The 12,428-nt window shown below is 43.1% G+C and overlaps 1 protein-coding gene and 1 long non-coding RNA gene across 3 annotated transcripts in view; one reads left to right on the forward strand and one right to left on the reverse strand.

The window, feature by feature from the left end:
- CSRNP3 (cysteine and serine rich nuclear protein 3) overlaps positions 1-12,428 on the forward strand; it is a 150,571-nt gene that overhangs the window by 51,616 nt on the left and 86,527 nt on the right. The window lies entirely within an intron of this gene.
- LOC130284493 (uncharacterized) overlaps positions 1-12,428 on the reverse strand; it is a 66,720-nt gene that overhangs the window by 19,042 nt on the left and 35,250 nt on the right. Inside the window, exons 2-4 of the long non-coding RNA XR_008847052.1 lie at positions 10,103-10,180; positions 9,357-9,464; positions 6,044-6,202 (exon numbers count right to left, since the gene is read on the reverse strand). This is a non-coding gene — a long non-coding RNA (uncharacterized LOC130284493). The remainder of the gene's footprint in view (positions 1-6,043; positions 6,203-9,356; positions 9,465-10,102; positions 10,181-12,428) is intronic.

Consider the following 12,428-nt stretch of genomic DNA (forward strand, 5'->3'; position numbering starts at 1 on the left):
GAGACCAAGGCTGTTCGGGGACAGGCAGAGGATGAAGAAAACCAGCGGGCTTCTGGCGAGGAGTCTTATCCCGGGCACAGATAGTGCAGGCTCGCACAAAGTCCCCAACATCCGTCTCCAGAGTTGGCCACCAATAGAAGCGGGAGATGAGTTGCACAGATTTCTTGATGCCCGCATGACCTGCGAGATGGGAGGAGTGACCCCATTTGAGGATTCCGAGGCGTTGGCGTGGAGAAACAAAGGTCTTTCCTGGAGGAGTCTGTCTGATGGAGGCAGGAGAAGTGGAGATCAGGCAGTCAGGTGGAATGATGTGTTGCGGAGGGAGATCAACTTCTGAGGCATCCGAGGAACGAGAGAGAGCATCGGCTCTAATGTTCTTATCGGCAGGACGAAAGTGAATCTCAAAATTAAATCGGGCAAAGAACAGAGACCACCGGGCCTGGCGAGGATTCAGCCGTTGGGCCGACTGGAGGTAGGAGAGGTTCTTGTGGTCGGTGTAGATAATAACAGGAAATCTTGATCCCTCCAGCAGATGCCTCCATTCCTCAAGTGCTAATTTAATGGCTAGAAGTTCTCGATCCCCGATGGAGTAGTTCCTCTCCGCTGGAGAGAAGGTCCTAGAGAAAAAACCACAAGTGACAGCATGCCCGGAAGGATTTTTTTGTAGAAGAACAGCTCCAGCTCCTACTGAGGAGGCATCAACCTCCAATAGGAAGGGTTTGGAAGGGTCAGGTCTGGAGAGCACGGGAGCCGAAGAAAAGGCAGACTTGAGTTGTTTAAAGGAGTCTTCTGCTTGAGGAGGCCAGGACTTGGGATCAGCATTTTTCTTGGTTAAAGCCACGATAGGAGCCACAATGGTAGAAAAATGTGGAATAAATTGCCTGTAATAATTGGCGAACCCCAAAAAGCGTTGGATAGCACGGAGTCCGGAGGGGCGTGGCCAATTTAAGACGGCAGAGAGTTTGTCTGGATCCATCTGTAGTCCCTGGCCAGAGACCAAATATCCTAGAAAAGGAAGAGATTGGCATTCAAACAGACATTTCTCAATTTTGGCATAGAGTTGGTTGTCACGAAGTCTCTGAAGAACCATACGGACATGCCGGCGGTGTTCCTCTAGATTGGCAGAAAAAATTAGGATATCGTCCAGATATACCACAACACAGGAGTATAATAGATCACGAAAAATTTCATTGACAAAGTCTTGGAAGACGGCAGGGGCATTGCACAGTCCAAAGGGCATGACCAGATACTCAAAGTGTCCATCTCTGGTGTTAAATGCCGTTTTCCACTCGTCCCCCTCTCTGATGCGGATGAGGTTATAGGCGCCTCTTAAGTCCAATTTAGTGAAGATGTGGGCACCTTGGAGGCGATCAAAGAGTTCAGAGATGAGGGGTAAGGGGTAGCGGTTCTTAACCGTGATTTTATTAAGACCGCGGTAGTCAATGCAAGGACGTAGGGAGCCATCTTTTTTGGAGACAAAGAAAAATCCGGCTCCGGCAGGAGAGGAGGATTTACGGATAAAGCCCCTTTTTAGATTCTCCTGGACGTATTCGGACATGGCAAGAGTCTCTGGGGCAGAGAGAGGATAAATTCTGCCCCGGGGTGGAGTAGTACCCGGGAGGAGGTCGATAGGGCAATCATAAGGCCTGTGAGGAGGTAGAGTCTCAGCTTGTTTTTTGCAGAAAACATCCGCGAAGTCCATATAGGCCTTGGGGAGACCGGTTACTGGAGGAACCACAGAGTTACGGCAAGGGTTACTGGGAACCGGTTTTAGACAGTTCTTGGAACAAGAGGACCCCCAACTCTTGATCTCCCCAGTGGACCAATCCAGGGTTGGGGAATGAAGTTGAAGCCAGGGAAGTCCAAGGAGAATCTCCGAGGTGCAATTGGGGAGGACCAAAAGTTCAATCCTCTCATGATGAGATCCGATGCTCATAAGAAGGGGCTCCGTGCGGAAACGTATGGTACAGTCCAATCTTTCATTATTTACACAATTGATGTAGAGGGGTCTGGCGAGACTGGTCACTGGGATGTTGAACCTGTTGACGAGAGAGGCCAAAATAAAATTTCCTGCAGAACCAGAGTCCAAGAAGGCCACTGTAGAGAAGGAGAAGGCAGAAGCAGACATCCGCACAGGCACAGTAAGACGTGGAGAAGCGGAGTAGACATCAAGGACTGTCTCACCTTTGTGCGGAGTCAGCGTACGTCTTTCCAGGCGGGGAGGACGGATAGGACAATCCCTCAGGAAGTGTTCGGTACTAGCACAGTACAGGCAGAGGTTCTCCATACGGCGTCGTGTCCTCTCTTGAGGTGTCAGGCGAGACCGGTCGACCTGCATAGCCTCCACGGCGGGAGGCACAGGAACAGATTGCAGGGGACCAGAGGAGAGAGGAGCCGAGGAGACGAAACGCCTCGTGCGAACAGAGTCCATATCTTGGCGGAGTTCCTGACGCCTTTCAGAAAAACGCATGTCAATGCGAGTGGCTAGGTGAATAAGTTCATGTAGATTAGCAGGAATTTCTCGTGCGGCCAGAACATCTTTAATGTTGCTGGATAGGCCTTTTTTGAAGGTCGCGCAGAGGGCCTCATTATTCCAGGACAATTCTGAAGCAAGTGTACGGAATTGTACGGCATACTCGCCAACGGAAGAATTACCCTGGACCAGGTTCAACAGGGCAGTCTCAGCAGAAGAGGCTCGGGCAGGTTCCTCAAAGACACTTCGGATTTCCGAGAAGAAGGAGTGTACTGAGGCAGTGACGGGGTCATTGCGGTCCCAGAGCGGTGTGGCCCATGACAGGGCTTTTCCGGACAGAAGACTGACTACGAAAGCCACCTTAGACCTTTCAGTGGGAAACAGGTCCGACATCATCTCCAGATGCAGGGAACATTGGGAAAGGAAGCCACGGCAAAACTTAGAGTCCCCATCAAACTTATCCGGCAAGGATAAGCGTATCCCAGGAGCGGCCACTCGCTGCGGAGGAGGTGCAGGAGCTGGCGGAGGAGATGACTGCTGAAGCTGTGGTAGCAACTGTTGTAGCATAACGGTCAGTTGAGACAGCTGTTGGCCTTGTTGCGCAATCTGTTGTGACTGCTGGGCGACCACCGTGGTGAGGTCAGCGACAACTGGCAGAGGAACTTCAGCGGGATCCATGGCCGGATCTACTGTCACGATGCCGGCTGGCAGGTAGTGGACCCTCTGTGCCAGAGAGGGATTGGCGTGGACCGTGCTAGTGGACCGGTTCTAAGCCACTACTGGTTTTCACCAGAGCCCGCCGCAAAGCGGGATGGTCTTGCTGCGGCGGTAGTGACCAGGTCGTATCCACTAGCAACGGCTCACCTCTCTGGCTGCTGAAGATAGGCGCGGTACAAGGGAGTAGGCAGAAGCAAGGTCGGACGTAGCAGAAGGTCGGGGCAGGCAGCAAGGATCGTAGTCAGGGGCAACGGCAGAAGGTCTGGAAACACTGGCAAGGGACACACAAGGAACGCTTTCACTGGCACTAAGGCAACAAGATCCGGCAAGGGAGTGCAAGGGAAGTGAGGTAATATAGGGAGTGCACAGGTGATAACTCTAATTGGAACCACTGCGCCAATCAGCGGCGCAGTGGCCCTTTAAATCGCAGAGACCCGGCGCGCGCGCGCCCTAGGGAGCGGGGCCGCGCGCGCCGGGACAGAACAGACGGGGAGCGAGTCAGGTAGGAGAGCCGGGGTGCGCATCGCGAGCGGGCGCTACCCGCATCGCGAATCGCATCCCGGCTAGCAGCAGGATCGCAGCGCCCCGGGTCAGAGGACGTGACCGGGGCGCTGCAGCGGAGGAGGTGAAGCGAGCGCTCCGGGGAGGAGCGGGGACCCGGAGCGCTCGGCGTAACAGTAATCTCTGTTTCTTCTGTTTAGATGGTAGTAAAAATCTTCTCTCTATATATATAAGAATCCCATTTCATTTTTACTGATTTCTTATAGGTCAAAAACATTGGGGGAGATTTATCAAACCCTGTACAGTGATCCCTCAACTTACAATGGCCTCAACATACAATAGTTTCAACATACAATGTTTTTTCTGGACCATTGTAAGTTGAAACCAGACTCAACATACAATGTACAGACAGTCCAAATATGTGAAACGTGTCACAACTGGAGGAACTGACCAATCAGAATGGGCATTCACTGGTAAATCCCCTCTATGACTGAAGTGCCTGCACTGACTGGTGTCTGGTAGCGCCCCCTACAGTACAGGGAGGAACTACAAGTTCTGTACTACTCCTTACCTGTGCCAGGGTTAGCTGCTCCTTTTGGACACCAAGTAAGGGCGGCTCCATTTGGGACACTGTGTGTACTGTATAGGACCCTAAAGAAGCTCCTGTCCACTACTTAAACCATTGTTTCCCAACCAGCGTGCCTCCAGCTGTTGCAAAACTACAACTCCCAGCATGCCCGGACAGCCAACGGCTGTCCGGGCATGCTGGGAGATGTAGTTTTGCAACACCTGGAGGCACCCTGGTTGGGAAACACTGACATAGACAGTGATTTACAGTTCCCAGCAGATCTTTCTTACTTTTATATGTAAGGATTTGCTTTATTTGTATTAGTTATCTACTTATTTATCTTTAATTCTCACTTTTTCCTATTTTTTGGATGACATTTTGGTGGCTTCAGAACCAATTACCAGGTTTCCATAGAGTTATGGTCTCAACATACAATGGTTTCAACATACAATGGTCGTCCTGGAACCAATTAATATTGTAACTTGAGAGACCACTGTACTGAGAAAAAGAGTTGCCCATAGCAACCAACCAGATCGCTTCTTTCATTTTGCAGAGGCCTTGTTAAAAATGAAAGAAGCGATCTGATTGGTTGCTATGGGCAACTCAGCAACTTTTCCTCTGGACAGGTTTTGATGAATCTCCCCCATTGACTCCATCAATTGCTTTGTGCGTTATCTATCTTCCAAACACGTCGCTTTCAGTTTTTATGCCGTTGCGTTGACATCTATCTCGGGCTACGAATACAGAAATGTTGGTACAAAATCTTTGGTACTCTTCCAGTCACAGCTCATGGGTCCTCCAACAGGATAATTAGTGGAATTCATCAATACTTGTCTATTATTTTTCACTATTTTAGTCATGAAAAGTCCCCTTGTTTTTTAACTCCCAGCAGCAAATTCATGAAAAGTCGTATGCCCCTTGATGAATTTGGCACTCGGGAACTTTACTGAAAATGTACCCCTCCAAGTTCTCCAACATTTTCCACCTGTTCCAGCACAGTGATTAATTCTATAATCATCTGTCCTGTCTGGGGATTGAACCCAGAACCTTATGGATTCAGCAAGCCACTGCTTCTTACTTAATTAGAACTGTTTCATAACTTATCCTTAAAGATCAACAGTGGGATCATTTCTAAGTTTGAAATGGGGGTTCCATTTTTTTACTTTAAACATGTCCAATACGTTGTTATAAAGGAGCCATATAAACATTGGCAACTTAAAGGGGTTATCAAGTCAAAAACTTTTTTTACATATATATATATATATATATATATATATATATATATATATATATATATATATATATATATATATCAACTGGCTCCAGAAAGTTAAACAAATTTGTAAAATGACTTCTATTAAAAAATCTTAATCCTTTCAGTATTTATGAGCTGCTGAAGTTGAGTTGGTCTTTTCTGTCTAAGTGCTCTCTGATGACACGTGTCTCGGGAACTGTCCAGAGTAGAAGCAAATCCCCATAGCAAACCTCTTCTACTCTGTGCAGTTCCCGAGACAAGCAGAGATGTCAGCAGAGAGCACTGTTGCCAGACAGAAAAGAACAACTCACCTTCAGCAGCTGATAATTATTGGAAGGATTAAGATTTTTTAATAGAAGTAATTTACAAATCTGTTTAACTTTCTGGAGCCAGTTGATATGTAAAAAAAAAAAAAGTTTTTTCCAGGAATACCCCTTTAATTCAATAATCATCTGTCCTGTCTGGGGATTGAACCCAGAACCTTATGGGTTCAGCAAGTTAAAAAAAAAAAAAAACACATTTCACTTACCCTCTGTGCCAATGTTTTTTACTTCAATAGAACTGTAATGGGGATTCCATGTTGAACTTTAAAGGGAGCCATATAAACACTTAATTCCTCCCTGTTTGGAAGGGGATTTTATTGGAGCGCTGTCAATCCTTTTTATTGCTTATACCGGTGATAAAGAATCTGCAATGACAGCCGAGGTAGACATTAGTTAAATTAAAAAGTTTTCTGCTACACACACTGCCATTCTTAAAGGGGTTGTCCTATTTAGAAAAAACATTTCACATACCTCATACCTTATTAGAAAAAAAAAAGTTTGAGTTAATAATGGGAGTCCATCTGTTAAATAAGGAAAAAAAAGACCCCCAAAATTTGTTACGTAATTTCTCCTGAGTACGGAAATACCCCATATGTGGGTGTAAAGTCCTCTGCAGGCACACAACATGGCTAAGAAGTGAAAGCACACTATGTATATTTGAGGTCTAAACGCAAAACAATAAATACCCAGATGTGACCCCATTTTGGAAACTACACCCCTCTCGGAATGTAACAAAGGGTATAGTGAGTCTTAACACCCCACAGGTGTTTGCGAATTTTCGTTAAAGTTGGATGGGAAAATGAAAAAAAAAAAACATTTTCACTAAAATGCTGGAGTTTTTCTACATTTTTCATTTTCACAAGGGAGAATAGGAAAAAAGCCCCCCAAAATTTGTAACCCTTCTGAGTAAGAACATACCTCATATGTGGATGTAAAGTGCTCTGCGGGCGAACTACAATACTCAGAAGAGAAGGTGCGCCATTGGGCTTTGGGAGAGAGAATGTGCTCGAAATTGAAGGCCGTGTGTTTACAAAGCCCCCATAGTGCAAGAACAATGGACCACATGTGACCCCATTTTGGAAACTGCACCCCTCACAGAATTGAATAAGGGGTACAGTGAGCATTTACACCCCACAGGTGTCTGACAGATTTTTGGAACAGTGGTCCATGAAAATGAAAAATATTATTTTTCATTTGCACAGCCCACTGTTCCAAAGATCTGTTAAACGCCAGTGGGGTGTGAATGCTCACTGCACCCCTTATTACATTCTGTGAGGGGTGTAGTTTCCAAAATGTGGTCACATGTGGGGGTTCCCCTGTTCTGGCACCACGGGGGGCTTTGTAAATGCACATGGCCCTTGACTTCTCTTTCAACCAAATTCTCTCTCCAAAAGCTCAATGGAGCTCCTCCTCTTCTGAGCATTGTAGTTCGCCTGCAGAGCACTTGACGTCCACACATGGGGTATTTCCATACTGAGAAGAAATGGGGTTACAAATTTTGGGAGACTTTTTATCCTATTACCCCTTGTGAAAATGAAAAATTTGGGGTAACACCAGCATTTTTGTAAAAAAAAAATCTAATTTTTCATTTTCACATCCAACTTTAGCGGAAATTTGTCAAACACCAGTGGGGTGTAAAGACTCACTGTACTCTTTGTTACGTTCCTTGAGGGGTGTAGTTTCCAAAATAGTATGCCATGTTTTCTTTTTTGTTGCTGTTGTTCTGGCACCATAGGGGCTTCCTAAATGCGACATGCCCCCTAAAAACCATTTCAGCAAAATTTGCTTCCCAAAAGCCAAATGTGACTCCTTCTCTTCTGAGCATTGTAGTGCACCCGCAGTGCACTTGACGTCCACACATGGGGTATTTCTATACTCAGAAGAGATGGGGTTACAAATTTTGGGGAGAATTTTCTCATATTACCCTTGTAAAAATTTACAATTTGGGGGAAAACCAGCATTTTAGTGAAAAAAAAAATGTATTTACACATCCAACTTTAACGAAACGTTGTCAAACCCCTGTGGGGTGTTAAGGCTCTCTGTACCCCTTGTTACATTCCTTGAGGGGTGCAGTTTCCAAAATAGTATGCCATTTTGGTTTTTCTTTTGCTGTTCTGGCACCATAGGGGCTTCCTAAATGTGACATGACCCCCAAAAACCATTTCAGAAAAACTCACTCTCCAAAATCCCATTGTCGGTCCTTCCCTTCTGAGCCTTGTAGGGCACCCACAGAGCACTTTCCATCCACAAATGAGGTATTTCCTTACTCAAGAGAATTTGGGTTACAAATTTTGGGGGCTTTTTCTCATTTTACCCCTTGTAAAATTTCAAAAACCGGGTCTACAAGAACATGCCAGTGTAAAAAATGAAGATTGCTATTCCTGTGAAACACTTAAAGGGTTAACATACTTTCTGAATGTAATTTTGAATACTTTAGGGGTACAGTTTTTATAATGGGGTCATTTATGGGGTATTTCTAATATGAAGGCCCTTCAAATCCACTTCAAAACTGAACGGGTCCCTGAAAAATTCTGATTTTGAAAATTTTCTGGAAAATTGGAGAATTGCTCTAATGTCTTCAAAAAGTAAAAACATGTCAACTTTATGATGAAAATATAAAGTAGACATATTGTATATGTGAATCAATATATCATTTATTTATTATGTCTATTTTCCTTATAAGCAGAGAGTTTCAAAGTTAAACAAATGCTAAATTTTCACATTTTTCATCAAATTTTGGAATTTTTCACCAAGAAATGATGCAAGTATCGACGACAATTTACCACTGACATAAAGTAGAATATGTCACGAAAAAACTATCTCGGATTTATATTATCTATTAATGTTTAAAGTGACAGTGGTCAGATGAGCAAAAAATGCTCTGGTCCTTAAGGTGAAAATGTCCTTAAGGGGTTACACAAAATATAGCAAGCATTACAGAAAACTAAGGCATGTTCACACAGTGGATTGACAAATATGCCTACAGTATATGCTGATTCTGAGTTTCTCAAAGAAAAATATTATATTCTATCTATCTATCTATCTATATATAGTCTATGGAGGAAGAGGAGCACTGTGATAGGGATTCCAGATCCGTCTGGGTGGAGTGCTCAGCTTCAGGAACAGACCGATTCCTAAAACGTATTCAATAGAGGTAGAAGCGGCACTCCAATGTTGATCAAAACAAATTTTGGTTTTATTCACAAATCTGTGCAAAACAGCGACGTTTCGGCTTAACAATAAAGCCTTTCACAAGCATAGTGAATAGCAAGACATAGTGCATATAAGTAGGCCCCCTAATTACACATGCAGATGAGGGGGGTTTTCCCAGTATAAAATCAAAACAATGTACAAACATACTCAAAAGACCGCAATCGGTCACTGATATCAGTGTTAAATACAAAATCATATACTTATATGTGCAGTATAAAAACATTGACAGTGATTTCCAGTGATAATATAATGTGCCTCAGAATATATAACATTCGGTGTAGATCCAGTTTTCAAGGCGGCGCTCACCTGCCAACACGACCATGGATGTCCAATCAGCTTCATATCCTTCTGGACCACGTTGTGTTTGTACACATACCGAGTGCGCAAGTGCCGCAATATCGTATCTGTTCACAGCTGGAAGAGGTCACATGATTACTTGGCGTGAACTGTCCACTCTCTATTGCGCATGCGTAAATACATATGCGCAAGCGCTGTTATCTGAACCCTAGGGCGCCATGTTAGATGCGGGCACATGAGAGGGCAAAACAATAGTACAATACTGCAGCATCGTGGATAACCATGCTGCTGTCTTTAAATCAGGCAAAGTATATTATAATAAAAAAATTCTATATACTCTAAAACATATCTTTAGATGTGTCACTCATTGTATGTGGTTTGCGATTTTAGCATTTCACAGTAGGGGTCCGTCCTATGGACAGAAACCAGTATTCTTGGGCAGCATAATTTTTAAGGTGTATATTCTCAGGCCAACGTCCATGTGCTTAACCAGGACAGAATTACAGCCACCATGTTCTGGTCCCATATCCGGGACTCCTAAATACAATGTGGCAATATAAACAGCCTATTTACTCCTATAATAGAGCTGCCCTACTGGACAAATCATCACCCTTAGAATTTGCTCCCTAATTCAATGTAATAAAATCTATAAATCATCTTGCCCAAGTTAAGCATGAAAAAAGTTATCCACCATGCTATAAGTATTATTATGAAAGAGTGGACAACATTTTGGCATTGTGACCGATCTTCCATACCGTGTTTCAGAAGCTCCATGTGTTCATATAGTCAACGGTGAGCCGCCGTCTTGTTTCCGGATAAAAAAAAATGAGTATCTATAAAAAAAATAGAAATAGGCAAAGTGTAAGTAAAAATATATAATAAATAAAAATCAAAACACACCCTACTACAGATTAGCTAACATAATTATACCGGGTGGGTCAGTATGGGGTTTTGCAGTTCCATTAAGTACAAAAATTATCAATACATATATTCACTTACTCATATATGCTAGAGGATCAGAATGAACATTTAATTGAAGACTCGAATAGGAAAGTCAACATTTAGCCCGGCCGGGTGTAATGAACCCAATTCATTTATCCATATCACCTCCTTCTGTTTGAGCATTTTTAATCTGTTACCCCCTCTCCTGGGTATAGGGACGTGTTCAACAATTGTAAATCTCAATTGGTTATTACTGTGCCCTTGTTCAATAAAATGTCGGGGAACAGGAAGTTCTGTTTTTCTGGTTCTGATGGAAGATTTGTGGTTATTTAATCTTGTTTTACACTGGTTACTGGTTTCGCCCACAAAAATTAAATTACATGGGCATGAAATAACATAAATAGCATGATCCGTTCTATATATATTGTACGTGGAGATGAATGGTATCCTCTTCTGTTGGTCATTACTGGAAACTGGTTGTAGTAATTTAGTCCTGTCTGTCTTGCCCTATCTTGTTGTTCTCTGACAAGTTTCCTAGGGTATCCTCTAGAAATAAACTTTTTTTAGTCATGTCAGAGAATCTTTTTTTCAGGTGCTCTGGACCGTCCACGATCCTTTTCACCCTCAAGAACTGACTGTATGGTAAGGAATGAACCCTCCTTTTAGGATGTAAACTGCTATAGTGTAGCAGGCTATTCCTGTCCGTGTCCTTCACATACAAGTCAGTTTTGAGATGGTCACCTGACACACAGACCCAGGTGTCCAAAAATTGTATACCCTCTTTTGAGTGGACCATGGTAAATTTAATATCATGATCAATGCAATTAAGGAAGTCAAGAAATTGACCTAACTGTATGTCATCCCCACACCAGATGGCAAAAATGTCATCTATATATCACCAGCACTTCAGCACAAGGCTGAAGTGGTGGGATATATAGACTGACATTTCCTCTAATTTGGCCATGACCATGTTCGCATAGGTCGGGGCCATGATAGACCCCATGGCCGTACCTTTCAATTGAACATAATAATGGCCATCACATAAAAAATAGTTGCAGGTAAGTATGATCTCTACCAGTCCTAACAGAAACTCTTTACACTCATTAGAATATTCTGAATTGGCCAAAGCTCTTTGAACACAGTCTAGCCCCCTTTCATGATTGATGCTTGTTTAGAGACTTGTAACTTCGAATGTCACATGTTACATTTTCAGATAAAATTACTTCAGAGATTTAGAATATGTCAAGAAAAAACTATCTAGGAATCAGAATGAAAAGTAAAAGCTTTCCAGAGTTATTAATGCTTAAAGTGACAGTGGTCAGATGTGCAAAAAATGCTCTGGTCCTTAAGGTGAAAATGGGCTGAGTCTTTAAGAGGTTATGCAAAATATAGCAAGCATTACAGAAAACTAATGGCATGTTCACACAGTGGATTGACAAATATGCCAACAGTATATGCTGATTCTGAGTTTCCCAAAAAATAAATATTATATTATAAATTATATATATATATATATATATATATATGTGTATATATATTACAATGCTATGGACAGTCCAGATCTGTGAAATATGTCAATGGCTGGAAGAACTGACCACAACACCAAAACCCCTGTATTACTGAAGTGCATGCACTGACTGGTTATCTGGTAGCACCCCCTACAGTACAGGGAGGTACTACACATTCTGTACTACTCCATACCTGTGCCAGGGTTACCTGCTCCTTTGGACACCAGGTGAGGGCGGTTCCAGGTTACTTTTTTCGGACACTGTGTGTACTCTACTGGACCCTGAAGAAGCTCCTGTCCTCTACATAGACAGTGATTACAGCTCCCAGCAGATCTTTCTTACTTTTATATGTAAGGACTTGCTTTATCTAAATTATTTATCTACTTATTTTTCTTTTATCCTGACTTTTTCCTATTTTTGGATGACATTTTGGTGCTTCAGAACCAATTTACAAGTTTCATAGAGTTATAGTCTCAACATACAATGGTTTCAACATACAATGGTCATCCTGGAACCAATTAATATTGTAACCTGAGGGACAACATTACATTTGTGAGTGATCTGAATCTTTTCTTTGCACCTTGAGGATTACCTAGGATTCTAACATGTCATAGAGACATATCAATAGTGT

Source organism: Hyla sarda, chromosome 8 (assembly GCF_029499605.1).
Source record: "Hyla sarda isolate aHylSar1 chromosome 8, aHylSar1.hap1, whole genome shotgun sequence".
Classification (NCBI taxonomy): Eukaryota; Metazoa; Chordata; class Amphibia; order Anura; family Hylidae; genus Hyla; species Hyla sarda.